The sequence below is a fragment of the Parasteatoda tepidariorum genome, chromosome 2 (assembly GCF_982258835.1).
Source record: "Parasteatoda tepidariorum strain Cologne lab strain chromosome 2, Ptep-v5.0, whole genome shotgun sequence".
NCBI lineage: Eukaryota > Metazoa > Arthropoda > Arachnida > Araneae > Theridiidae > Parasteatoda > Parasteatoda tepidariorum.
In genome coordinates, this window is record NC_141756.1 from 122,136,755 (window position 1) to 122,149,972 (window position 13,218).

Here is a 13,218-nt window from a genome sequence, read left to right on the forward strand (position 1 = left end):
ACTTGACAAAGCAATCTAGAACATCGGTAAATCTTTTCGAAACAGAACGCAAGTAACATTTCAAGAGCATTTTTTCATTAATGCTTTTCTGATAAACGAACATCATTTCAGTGAAATGGGAACTTTCGAATTCGTGATGACATACTATTACGGAAGTATATTACGGCAAAATAAATTTCTTAATGATCAATTCAATATATATTAAAATGAAGATATTAAAGTTCCTTGCCTACTTCATCTCAATAAATAAATGGGATTTCAGAACCCCCCCCCCCCAAGTCAAAATTTTTGATGGTTTACCATTGATGGACCAACATAATCTTGATGGTAACCAGCATAAGCAACCTTCACTTCAATGTAGGAATGCGGACTGATTAATGATGGTCCAACATAATAGCAACTTGTTTTGATGGTTTGTTCATGTGAAACCATCAGAAATTTCCACTATAGTTTCTTAGAAATCATATGTTGTAACGATCCTGAGCAACCATTACCCCAATATAGGAATTTGGACTGATTTATGATGGTCCACCATAAAAAAAAACCCCAATTGTTTTGATAATATATTCCTGAGAACCAACAAGGATTCCCACTAAACCATCATGAAAATGTATAGTTGAAACGGTTTGTAGGTCCATGAGAGTCTCTTGTTAGTTAACCATAATAGTATAAAAGTAGCATCATGGAATGATACAAGTTTGTTAGCATATGGAAAATGAAAAAAAAAAAAGACCATGAAAACGAAATGGAAAATGTAGGATGATGGTGACCATCAAGAATCGCTCTGAAACCAGCATAAACCATCAAAAAAGTTTCAATGGACCATCAAGAATTTTGACTTAAGCGTGTAAAACAGTTCTTGAACATTCTTCCTTATAGAATAACATACATATAAATCGAAAAACAGTAAAGGATCAGCAGATTTACTTGAAGTAGTACATTTATGTGGATTATTACTACAGTTTTAATGTTTTCTTGGTAAGTACTTTCTAATTTTGAAAGATCACTTTCAACTGGAATTCAGCTAATCTGTTTATAAGTTACATATTGAAATTCATATCGAGACCTAACAATTATAACATTTCATAGTATATGTCATCTTAAAGTTATGAAGTGATACTCTAGGTATACATTGGAGAATAAAATTTTTAAATCCACGAACATTTTATTTTGGGATACTCTGGACTTAAAAAGCAGGTAAGTGTTATGATTTTATAATAAGAAAACTTATTTGGAAAAAAAAATTTGTTTTAATTTCATGATAGTTCTTTGCAGAATGGTTTTCTAGGTCTGATAAAGAACTTTAAAAGAAAAAAATCAACTCAATGTGCAAAGCTTTAATTTAAATTTTTTTTAAACTTTAATATCTGAAGTAATTCGATCCAGAAAATTATGGGATGTAAAGTTTAAATAGACTATTCATATCATTAAATTTTGTAGACCACTTTCTCTAGATTTAGGATTTCTCTCTTACAAGAATATCAATACAATTTTTTTTTATTTATTCCTTCTTTAGAAAAAATAGATTCTATTTCGAGATTTGTCAATTGCTTAAGAAGGAATATAATTTTTTTTTTCAAATTTAGTAAATATATAAGGGACGTAACCATGCCACATTGAAGAAATCTCTAGAGCAACTAACTGAAAATGTTATTCTTATAGCAGTCAATCGTCTCAAATAACAATGCCTTCTATAGGTCGTTGCGTTCGCGAATAACGACACGCGATTAGGACAATTAATTTTCACTTATAGATGTCGGTTCCGACGGCTGCATTACAAATTCATATAGGTTTCCTGAGCTTCGATTTATTGTTTTTCGGCTTTTCTCGCAAAGGTGTTTTGAGTTCTGATATTTTTATTTGATAATTAGATTTGACGCTACTCGATAGTTTGGTAATTATATATTATTTACAACCGTCGTATATTTCTAAAATGAGTATAATTTTTTCCTGAAAAGGTCACTTTTTGGCTATTTTTCGTAAAATAAAAATAGTCAGGGCTAAAGAGAAGATGAAGAAGGGCTGGTTTATTTCATACTCAAAGCTGAAGCTATGATTCCCCATATCATGACGTCACGCCGCACACAGATCTCAAAAATTAGAACTAGAGGATATGAAAATTTTTGAAGTACAGGATTTTATATTCTTTGACCAGGATATTTTTTCTTTGATGTTCAGAATTTGTTTTCTTTTCTGTTTAAAGTTATCTTTAAACATCTAAACAAAAAACATGAAATATAATACTTTTATTCACAGCAGAATAAATTCTTCCACTATATTTTATACCTCATTTGATGTCACCTTTATATTTTCTAGAATAAAACATAGAAAATTGTGTTTTCTCATTTTGTGTTTTATAATAATTCTTGCTGGTCGCTATCACGCGAGATGTTATTGGCTACTACTGTTAAATTTTTGCAAACAGGTGTGAAGAAAATCACCTTTAAAATAAATATTTAAAAAAATATAGAAAACAATGAATGTATTGAAATAAGTTTAAAAAAGACGTTAATTACATGCAAAACAATTTATTTGTAAAGCGAGAGGTTGAGACTTTCCCGCCATGACGTCACTGGGTGAAATCAGAAGATTGGAGCGGCACGAGTCTCTTCAAAGGAGTGTGACCTAGCCCTTCTATTCTCTCTTTAGCCCTAAAAATATTAGTCTTAGTTGTTTCACCTCGATCTTGCCAAAGGAGGACCTGTAACTCTTTACCAGAAAATTAAAGGCGACCACCTGAAATTAAAAATAAGAAATAGCAATCAAATCACAAAATTAAAGAAAAATTAATAAATTCATGACTTTCTTGTTATACAATATAAATGTGTACCATGAGCTAAAAAAAATAAATCACTCTGAATAAATTTTGTTCTAAATGATCGGACTTTCTCGAAATCGGGCACAAAAACGTATTTTCTCTGAATACACATATAATTTTTTTGCACATTTGAATTCCTAACCTTCTAAATATGCCGCAACATAGATTTTGTGGCTCTAATAGGGAACGGATGAAAATTTGGTCCCCTTTAAGTTATTTTCCCTTTTAACGTTTTTAGTCATGCTTTATAAACTAATTTAGCAATTTCTAATTAGATTTGACACACTCATAAAATTCATTTACCCAAAGATCATTTCATGCAAAAAACAATAATTTTTAATAATTATTTATTAATTTTCATTATTTCATTGGGGATGGAAAAAAATTTAATTAAGGTATAAATTTTTTATACCATATTAATCTACGTATATTTCTATTATGAAATCTAGTTTCAACAGCTTTTATTTAGTAGAAGCCGGGAAAAATTAAAATGGATTATTTTTAAAAGCATAATTTAGGGACAAGAAGAATTATTTAAATGGGGCGATTAATATTAAAATGTGGTTAGCTCACGAGACAAACTTGACTTACGCACCTTTAGCGTAAAATTTCATTTATATCATATTTTTTTGTAGACGAATGGTGGGTTAACGATCCCTTGTCGTTAGGCTAACCGTGGGAGTGTTTCTCGGTCTTCCTATAACGTCCATGTAAAGCAAATGCGGGTTAGTTCCATCAAAATTTCCTCGAAGGCAAATGTCTCCCCATAATTGATCCTGGAGTTCCCTAGTCTTCTGGAGTGGGTTCAAAATTTTAAGGCTACGAAGTTGAACATTAATAGCAGTAAACCCAAAATGGAGTCGGCTGTTCAACGACGGTTATAAAATAAAATAACCAATTGCTAAAATATTTTTTAAAAAAATTTCGTAATCGCAACGTGTGAATATACCCTCTAGCGGGGCAGAAATTTTCAGGCTACTATTTATCAAGTTTTCATTCAGTAACATCAGAATATCTGCATAGGTAGGACTTGTTTTTCCGAACCAGCAAATGGGAAACAAAATTTCTCTAAGAAAAAAGCTGAAAAACTTGACAAACCAATCTAGAACATCTGTAAATCTTTTTTTAACAGAACGCAGACATTTCAAGACATTTTTTTTTCACTAATGCTTTCCTTATCAACTAACTTCCAACATTATTTCGGTGAACTGAGAACTTTCGATTTCATGATCGCATACTATTATGGATACGGTAAGATAAGTTTTTTACTGTTCAATTCAGTGTAAATTAAAATGAAGATATTTAAGTCCCTTGCCGACTTAATCTCAATGAATAAATGTGATTTAAGAACGTGTAGAACAGTTTTTTTTTTAACATTCTTATTCTTTATAGAATAGTATATATTGCTGAATACATATAATTCAGAAAACAACAGTAAAGGATCATCAGTTTTACTTAATATAGTATATTTGTATTGATAATTTATAAATTTTCTTGGTAAGTATTTTTAAATTTGTATGATCAATTTCAACTAAAATTCAGCTAATCTGTTATTAGTTTCAAATTTAAACTTTTCTATAAAAACTGTTAAAAAAACTTGTTTTTTAAAATTAAATGACATAAGATTATACGTATATATATACTTTAATGTTTGAATTAATTTGATACTGAAAATTCTGGGATGTAAAGTTTAAATAGACTATTCATATAACATAGACTGTGCATATCATTAAATTTAGTAGACCAATTTCTCGAAAATTAGGATTTCTCTTACAAGAATATCGATGCATATTATTTTAATTTATTTAGCTATTTGCAAATATTTTTTCATTGGGCTTTAGGTTTTCCTAAACCCTTCCTACCAACCCCCATTTCCTAGTTCAGAAAGTTTTCAAAATTTGTTAAATTTCAAAGATTACACACTAAATTGTAGTTTTTTGTATAAATAAAAAGAAATTATCTACCATTTTCTTTGAAAGAAAAAGAACATTAATGAACGCTATATTTTCGTAAGGAATTCTGATCGGCCCTCGGCAGTCCCCAGAATAACTGTCCCTCTCCTCTTCACCCTTTGAGTACAGTTTTGACTACAACCTATTAAAATTGGATGCATAATTTTCTGTCATAAAATAGAAGTTTCTGCTACTTTTTAAGAAAATTTTAGTATTTCTAAATTCTCCATAGAGTATACCCGGTTTCACCCCCACGAAGTAGTTAGACTTTTTTTAGAAAAAAAAGAATATATGACTTTTTTGGAATTACACACAACTAAACAATTAAATCGCACAATTTGTAGGTCGAACAGTTAGGCTCCAACAGGCCTTCAAATCTCAGCAATCCGGTATCACCTCACTTTCCTTAATTTTAGTGATATTAATCCAATATACAGGGCTGATTGTGCTCCGGAAAAAATCCAGATTTTTCGCTAACCGTGATCCGGAGATCGAAGGTCCAGATGTTTCAAAAAATCATTGATCACAGAAGTTTCCGGAAATCAAATTTTCAAAAGTGTAACTTAAAAACACAGTTTATTTTGTTTGTAAGGGAGAGGCAGATACATTTTTTATCAGTAAATAGTTATAATCATAAACTCAAGAAAGTAAGACATATTTGCAAATTTTAATTACTTCTCCTAGAAAAACCTAGTTTAAATTTTTTTCTTATTTTTCAATTTTTTTTTTTTTAACTCGGGAAATTTTACGGAATTTTGACTTAGGCTCACAATCACCCCTGAATATATGTCAATGAAATATTAGTAAATTGCAGTTTGAAGCAGGTGATTATCAAACTGTATCACTCGTGGCAGTAAACGGTGTTCGTATTAAAATTCTGTTAATCTGAAAAAAAAAAATCTTATAACTTTTGCTTGTTTCAGAAACTTTGGTGGGTGAAAGTTAGTTCACGATCTTACAATAAGCTAACTTTTTGTGACAAAATTCAGAATTTTATTTGATTTTTTTTTGGCCAAAAATTAGTTAAAACCTGTTTTGCCGTAACTTTATATTTGATGGATCAGTTAAGAAAATTTCTTCAGCTGTTAAGCAGGAGAGCTCTATGAGCAAACAAAATTCATAAATTTTGCTCAAAAATTAGGTGTATTGAACAAGAAGCTGTTTTGTAAAAAAGTCAAGTTGACAAACGGAAATTTTTAGCACGCAAAAAAAGCTTTTTCTGTCGCTTTTCCTTAGAAGCAAACACTGCATAAAATTTTATACTTCGTTGAAAAGGGACAGATATTTTTTTAAAAGTTTTAAATAGCTGTTTTAGCCGTAATTCTTATTTTGGTTTAAAAAACTTCCTGGTTAACGATTTTTTACGGTTAATAATTTTCGAAAATGTGTCATCGTTGTGGTCAAAATTCTAGGTCAAAGCGTTCAACACTGTAGCTCAACAAATAGTTATAACTTCTGATATGGCCATTAAATTGTTTGTAAAATTTTTTTTTTTGTAGTTTGATGTATGAACTAACGATGTATTAAAACGGTCATAAATTTGGAGACAAAATTCAAACGTGTGATTTTATTGTCAAAAATTAGATATAACTTGTTTTTTTTTTTTTTTTTTTTTTTGCAAAAAAAGATTTGAGGTTGGGAAACTATTTTTTCAGATGGCTTAACGTAGAGATGATCAAATCGGGCCAACATATGACACGCGAAAGTAGTAAAGTGGTTAGAGAATCCATACTAATATTAAAAGTTTAAGGTTCTATAATTTTTTTTTCTCATTTTTTTATCAGTCTAGGAATATGTGTTAGTTTTCTATTCCTGATTCGTAAAGCCCGGATTTTGAAGACCCAAGAAATCTCCAAAAAATAGCAAAACATACCTTTAAAAATAGCAAAAAATACCACTACGAGGAAAAAAAGTCCCCTATATTTATACAAGAATTAAATCTGAAACACATCTTTTCTGAAATTTCATATAGCATGCAATTGTATTAAAACATTTTTAATAAGAGAATATAAAACTTAATTTTCACTAATTCACAAGATGAAAAGATAACTCGTTTGATGCACTGTCAAATCGAATTCGGAATTATTTTTTTTTTTTTACTAAAGAAACTGCACTCCAGTTCCAGCTGTAAATCAAATAAGGCTCTAAGTTATTTGCAAGTAGAACAGTCTACTAGTGTTAAAATGAGTGAAAGTTGTAAAAATAAGTTACTTCTATTTAAAAAAAAAATTTCTCCCTAAACTGGCAAAAGTGTCTAAATATGCAGATGTTATTAAAATCCAGGCTTTACTTATCTGTAATATAAACCTTAATATATATCTGTAATTTGTTAATTACCAATATAACTGACTAATGAACATCTTAATGATTTGTTTATTGTTACTTACAAGGGGATGGAGGGTTATTTTATTTTATAACCGTCGTTGAACAGCTGACCCAATTTAGGGTTTACGACTACTTATGTTCAACTCCGTAGCCTTGTAATTTTTAACACAATCCAGAAGACAAGGAAACTCATGGATCAAATATTGGGAGAAATTTACTTTCGTGGAGGAGTTTTTTGATGGGACTCGCATTTTCGTTACATTAAGAGGAAAACCACGAAAACTTCCCCCCCCCCCGATTATCCTGATGGCAAGGGGACTCTAACCTATGGTCCGTTTACCACTGAGAATATGTTACGTCAGCACTGTAGTCGGTGCGATCCGAGTGCGGAATTCGTATCGACCAGTTCATGTCATTGGGAGACGAGTGCTCTATCCCCTGAGCCACCACGGTTTCAAAGAGTAAGTGGAATAGAGAGTTATGAGCAATGCTTGCTTAGGATCTTAAAATCTCCTTATTTTAATTTTTTCTATAAAAATACTAGTAATTATAGTAACTAGATTTGAGCTCTTAACATAATAATTTTTGGAAAAATAGTTATATTGGTTGTAAATTATTTTTTTTTTAAATTCTCATTTATCTTGGTTAAGTATAAGATTTATATGCGTTCCAACATATTAGTCACGAAAAATGTGAATTTTTACCCACCGTCCTTTCCATTGAAAATATTTCAGATTGTTCACATTACATTATTTTAAGCTTAATAATTATCTAAAACATATTTTAAGTAAAATTTCTTTTTTAATTTTTTCTTCATTTAATCTCAGTTTTAGTAGTGATGTATCAGCGACACAGATATGGGAATATGTAGTTATTTAGAGAAACTGTTATTCATCATTGATATTTCGATAATATACAAAATCAGTGGATAAGTTTTTGAATATGAGTGAAGTAATACATACTTTAATTTTATATTTTAGTACAAATATATAAAAACTGTCCGATATTTTTTTTTGTAACTACTAATAACAAATATGTTTTTGCTTGTAAATGAAACATCAGAAAAAATATTTAAACAGAACACCGATGTCCCTTCAAAGGGTAGAGTTAGTTTTTGCTTTGTTACTTCACTGACGTGTTACTTAAAATTTTTTGGTGGGCTAAAGATTTCCTTCCATAGGCTTAAAATTTGAGACAAAATTCATGCGAATGATATATTTCTAAGTTCTAGCAAAATCATATTTTACCTGTAACTATCTTTTAAGAATAAAAGCGTTTGGCACTCAAATGTTAGCAAACAATTTGTTCTGCTACGCTATTACTAGCTAGCAAAATTGGAACCTTTTTTTTATTTTTTTTTATCGAAACTTAGGTAAAGTAAATAAGTTAGGACCGATTTTTGAGGGTTGAATAACCATTTTCTAATATTGGTTTATAAACAAAATTAACTTTTCTGGTTGCCACCTTATTATTTTAACCATATTTATTATTATTTTCCCAACAGGCTATAAAGGGGATAATGATTTCTATAATAAGCTCTAGTTCAGATGCGAAATTTAAACTTGAGGTGTTTTAGTTAGAAATTTGTTAAACAGGCTTATGTTAAACAGCTTAACTTATTTTTGGTGAATAAGCAGACTACGAAAAAGTTTGTTGAGCAAGAGTGGTCTACTAATTTCCTTCAATGGGCTATCGCTTGAATGTAAAGTTAAACTCGTGATTTCTAGGACAAAAATTAGCCAAAGGTTGTTTGGACCATAAATTTGTTTTACCGGATAAACTAAAGAAAACTTCTAAATTAGGAAGTTAAGTTCAAAGTAAGATTTGGAGGTTAAATTCAAATTTGTGTTATTTTAGTTTATATTTATAACTTGTTATAGCTCCGACTTTTTTCTTCTTCGGTAACTTGTCATGCTCAATTTTTTGCGGTACAATTCAGCCAGGGTACAAGTCGTCCGTCCGAGTGACAATTCATCGTGGGGACCACTCGCCTTAAGTGCAATTCATCGTGGAGACCATTAGTCGCAAGCATAATTCATTTCGGCTGCAATTTGGATTTTTTAAAATTTGTCGCTTGTACAATTTCTTGCGGATTCGATGATACACGATCTATTTACGAAGACAAGACGCTTGCATTGTCTGCAAAAGCTAACTAAATATTTAATTTGTAGCCGTTAGAATATTAAGAAAGCATATAAGGTTTGTGATTTGCTTACTGCCACTTACAGGCAGAGATACATGCACAAAACACCATAATTTCGTATTCTGAAAATTTTTTTACTGCAAAAATTAAAACTGAGAATGCGGAAAGAAGTAGAAAATATCATATTTGTAACTAAAGTTAAATTTCGTCAAAGAATATCCTTAATAAATTTTTGAGGTCAAGAGATTTCACTATAGAAAAAAAATTACGAAAAAACTCTTAGAAAAGAATATTTAATTTAAAAATTTACAAAATAAACTAAAATATACATTTAGTTTGATGCAAAGTTATTTTATTATTTATATAAATTTATCACTTAAATTACATTATTGCAAAAAAAAAGGATGAGAATTTCTTATATATGCATGAAAAACTTTTTGCAATTATCTTTCTTTACTGAGGGGGAATATCAAAATTGGGTGAAACATGTTTACGTAACATATGAACGGCCCTCTTTTAAATTTCTCTTGAATAAAAAAATAAACTGTTTACATATTTAGAACTACATATTTTTTACTTAATTTTTAACATTCAGTGGCAGTTAAAATTTCTCACTTTATATAAAAATTTGCAAACCTTTTCATAATACTTCTATCACTATTTTTTTATACAACTCTGGGTTTAGATAATTAAAAAAACTAGGTTTAAAAATGATGAAAAAATGCGAAATTTAGAAAATAAGTAGCTAACAAATTTTAAAAATAGAAAGCTATTTCTATTTGAAATAGTAGATTTAAATAGCGTAGGTGCATAAAAATGTTTGTCCCACAAGTTAATGTGTATGTCGAATTTGAATGTGGTTAAAATTTTAAACGTTATTAATAATTTTTAAAATATTAGTTTGGAATTCTTAAAAAAAGGATTTGAATAAAGAAAGAATCATCTTGTACAATTTGCAATGCAAGAATTTGCTTTTCTAAGTTTAAAATGTCCTAGTTATTATTTCAAATTACTTTCAAACAAATGAATTGTTTAATTCTGTAAATTCGTTTAAATATTGGGGATTTGGAAGCAAAAAAGCAAAATTAACCGTAAAAGGCTCGAGGGTTTTCCTATTTAAACTATTAGGAACAAATTTTCTTTTATTATATTTCAATTTAAAATACATATGGGTGATACTTTGAAAACATGACAATTCCGAACAGAAAATTTCTTCAAATTTAAAGTCTTAAAAATAATCTAATTTTTTATTTGTGTATTAATTTACTTACATGTGTAAATATCTTACAGAAAGCAGAGTAGTTTATTGACATTTGCTTAAGAAAAAAAAAATAAAATAGAAATTCACCAAATTTTGAATGCGAGGAAAATGACATATTAGCTTAGAAGTTAAAAAAAAAACAGTCATTTAAAGCTAATAGTAAGTAAATAAACTTAAGCCTTTGCGTTAGATGGCCATGAATTGCTTAAATTTATTCTTTTATCTAATGTAGAAAGAATCAAAAATGTTTTTGCTGCTGATATGTAGAGAATAAAAATGTGTATAATAACCAATCATTAAATAAAAAAAAATTACTGATTATATACTTTCAAGCATATAACAATCTTACATAAACTTGGTATTATGTTAATATTTACTTTCTCTCTTTACATTCAACTGTTTAAAAAATTTTCTGGTAACTGTTTCAATGTCCTGACATGCATAAGTCAGGAAAATGTCAGCTAGGATAATGTCAATTTGCCATTATATAGCATTTAACTTTACTTCAATTTAACATTTCTTCCTAAGATGTTTACACTCAGCAGAAAACAAAAGGATTTCTTGAAATAATTCAAGTAAATCTATGTAGTTTATGTTATTAATGATTCCAAGAAGCCAGGAAAATGACAACACAAAAACCAATTCATCTTGAAAAATTTTTGAAATATGTTTTGAACCAGAAAGTTGGCATTTTATTCATGCAAAGACATGTTCAGATAGGATGGTATTCTAATCAATCTATTAACATAAGATATTGATTCCTGGCGCTATATACACTCTATAACAAAAAAAATCGACGCACCAAGAACGCACTAAGACGAGCAAAATCGACGCTCGATCAGGCTGGAATGATGCCGACTGATGTCTTTAGCGACGAATCCCGCTTCCAACTGTGTCCTGACGATCATCGAAGACGTGTTTGGAGACGCACAGGGCAGAGGGGGGATCCTGCCTTCACTATTGCCCGCCACACCGGCCCTCAACAAGGCATTATGGTCTGGGGTGCCATTTCCTTTGACAGCCGGACCCCTTTGGTCGTCATTAGAGGCACACTTACTGCACAGCGGTACGTCGACGACATCCTAAGACCTGTTTCGCTACCATTCCTTTTGCAGCGCCCTGGGCTGGTTTTTCAGCAGGACAATGCCAGATCACATACGGCACGTGTTGCTATGAACTGTCTGCAAGCTTGTCAAACTCTTCCTTGGCCCACCAGATCTCTCTCCCATCGAGCATGTCTGGGATATGATGGGAAGGCGATTGCATCTGGCACGGAATGTTGATGACCTCGTTCGACAATTGGATCGAATTTGGTAGGAAATACCGCAAGAGACCGTCCGGGAGCTTTATCGGTCTATGCCATGCCGTGTGGCAGCTTGTATCTAGGCTAGAGGCGGAACAACATCTTATTGAACTTGTTACTGTAACTCTGCAATAAATTATTCAATTGTTCTGAAATTTTAATCATTTACTATTCTGTACACTGTCTTCCTATCCCCCAATTTTCGTTTCAATCGGACAACTCCTTCTTGGTGCTTCGATTTTTTTGTTACAGAGTTTATTTTAGTTATAAATCACTAAAGAAAAGTAGCCAGGAAAATGACAGATTTTCTTGTGACAAGCAAATTATTGACAGAAAAAATTATTTTCAACAATGCTCTTGTAAATAATACCCTCCGCATATATTCTAGAAATGCTTATAACGGCTGAGATAAAAAAAAATTAATTATTGATAAATTTATGGGGTGTTTTGAAACTAGTTATTATTGGAAAAATTGTTTGTGACATGCCAGGAACATGACATTTTGAAATTCAATTAAATTTTTTGAATATACAAAACAGCCAATGCTAGTACAAGGTCATTTTAAAGCACTAACAGCAATGCTATTTATTAAAATAAAAAAATAAAAGTTCTTTTAGTAGTATAGTATTAGATTTGGAAGCAAGACACTGTAAATTGTCTTATTTCGTGAGAATCACCCATATCTAGCAATTATCTACAGATTGTAGACTGAATTAAAGAGCTCTGTACTTATCACAAGAAAGAAATTCGATTTACCGAAATGTTTGTCACGGCGACTGATCAATATAAATTTCACATATGCCCTTAATAAGGAAAGGTCGGGGTAAACTGAACTTAACTTACCGAAATGTTTAACCAACAATTAGCAAGTCGTAAAAATTTTTGCAAGAAGAAAATAAATAATGTCCAATAACTTTTGACGTCATAGCTAACAGTGAATGTTAATTTTAATAATAAGTTGTAATTTAGGAATTAAAGGGTTTGATTTCATCGAAAAAGCATCAATGCAGGGCTCGAAAAAACTCGGAAATTTTACCCGTTCCCGAGGACGGCTTGTCCAACAATGTACCCGTCCTCCTTTGAAACTAACCCGTAGCTTCTAAATAAATAAAAATATAATTTTCTCTTATTTATTACAAAAATTTATATAAATTGCACAATGAATTAGTAGTTACTAGAATCTCAAATACTAGGATTACATTATACAGTAATAAAAGAAATACTAGCTTACTAATATTTACCTTAATATGACCTAGTATTTCTTTTATGAAAAAAATTTTTTTTAATGAAATAATTTAAATGACAAAGGTCAAGTTATCTGGAAAGTCAATTTATCAGAGGGTACTGCGTTTTTTAAATGAATCAAATATAACGTTTGCCAGTTCCACAATCAAGCCAATTATTTACAAAGGTTTC

General features: G+C 30.4%; 1 long non-coding RNA gene across 4 annotated transcripts in view; it reads right to left on the reverse strand.

Annotated features, from left to right (window-relative positions):
- Positions 1-1,671: 1,671 nt before the first annotated feature.
- LOC147816132 (uncharacterized) overlaps positions 1,672-13,218 on the reverse strand; it is a 62,705-nt gene continuing 51,158 nt past the window's right edge. The window contains exon 4 of one of the 4 annotated variants that reach the window (XR_015431775.1): positions 1,672-2,736. This is a non-coding gene — a long non-coding RNA (uncharacterized LOC147816132). The remainder of the gene's footprint in view (positions 2,737-13,218) is intronic. The other 3 variants (XR_015431778.1, XR_015431776.1, XR_015431777.1) reach the window with 3 other exon arrangements.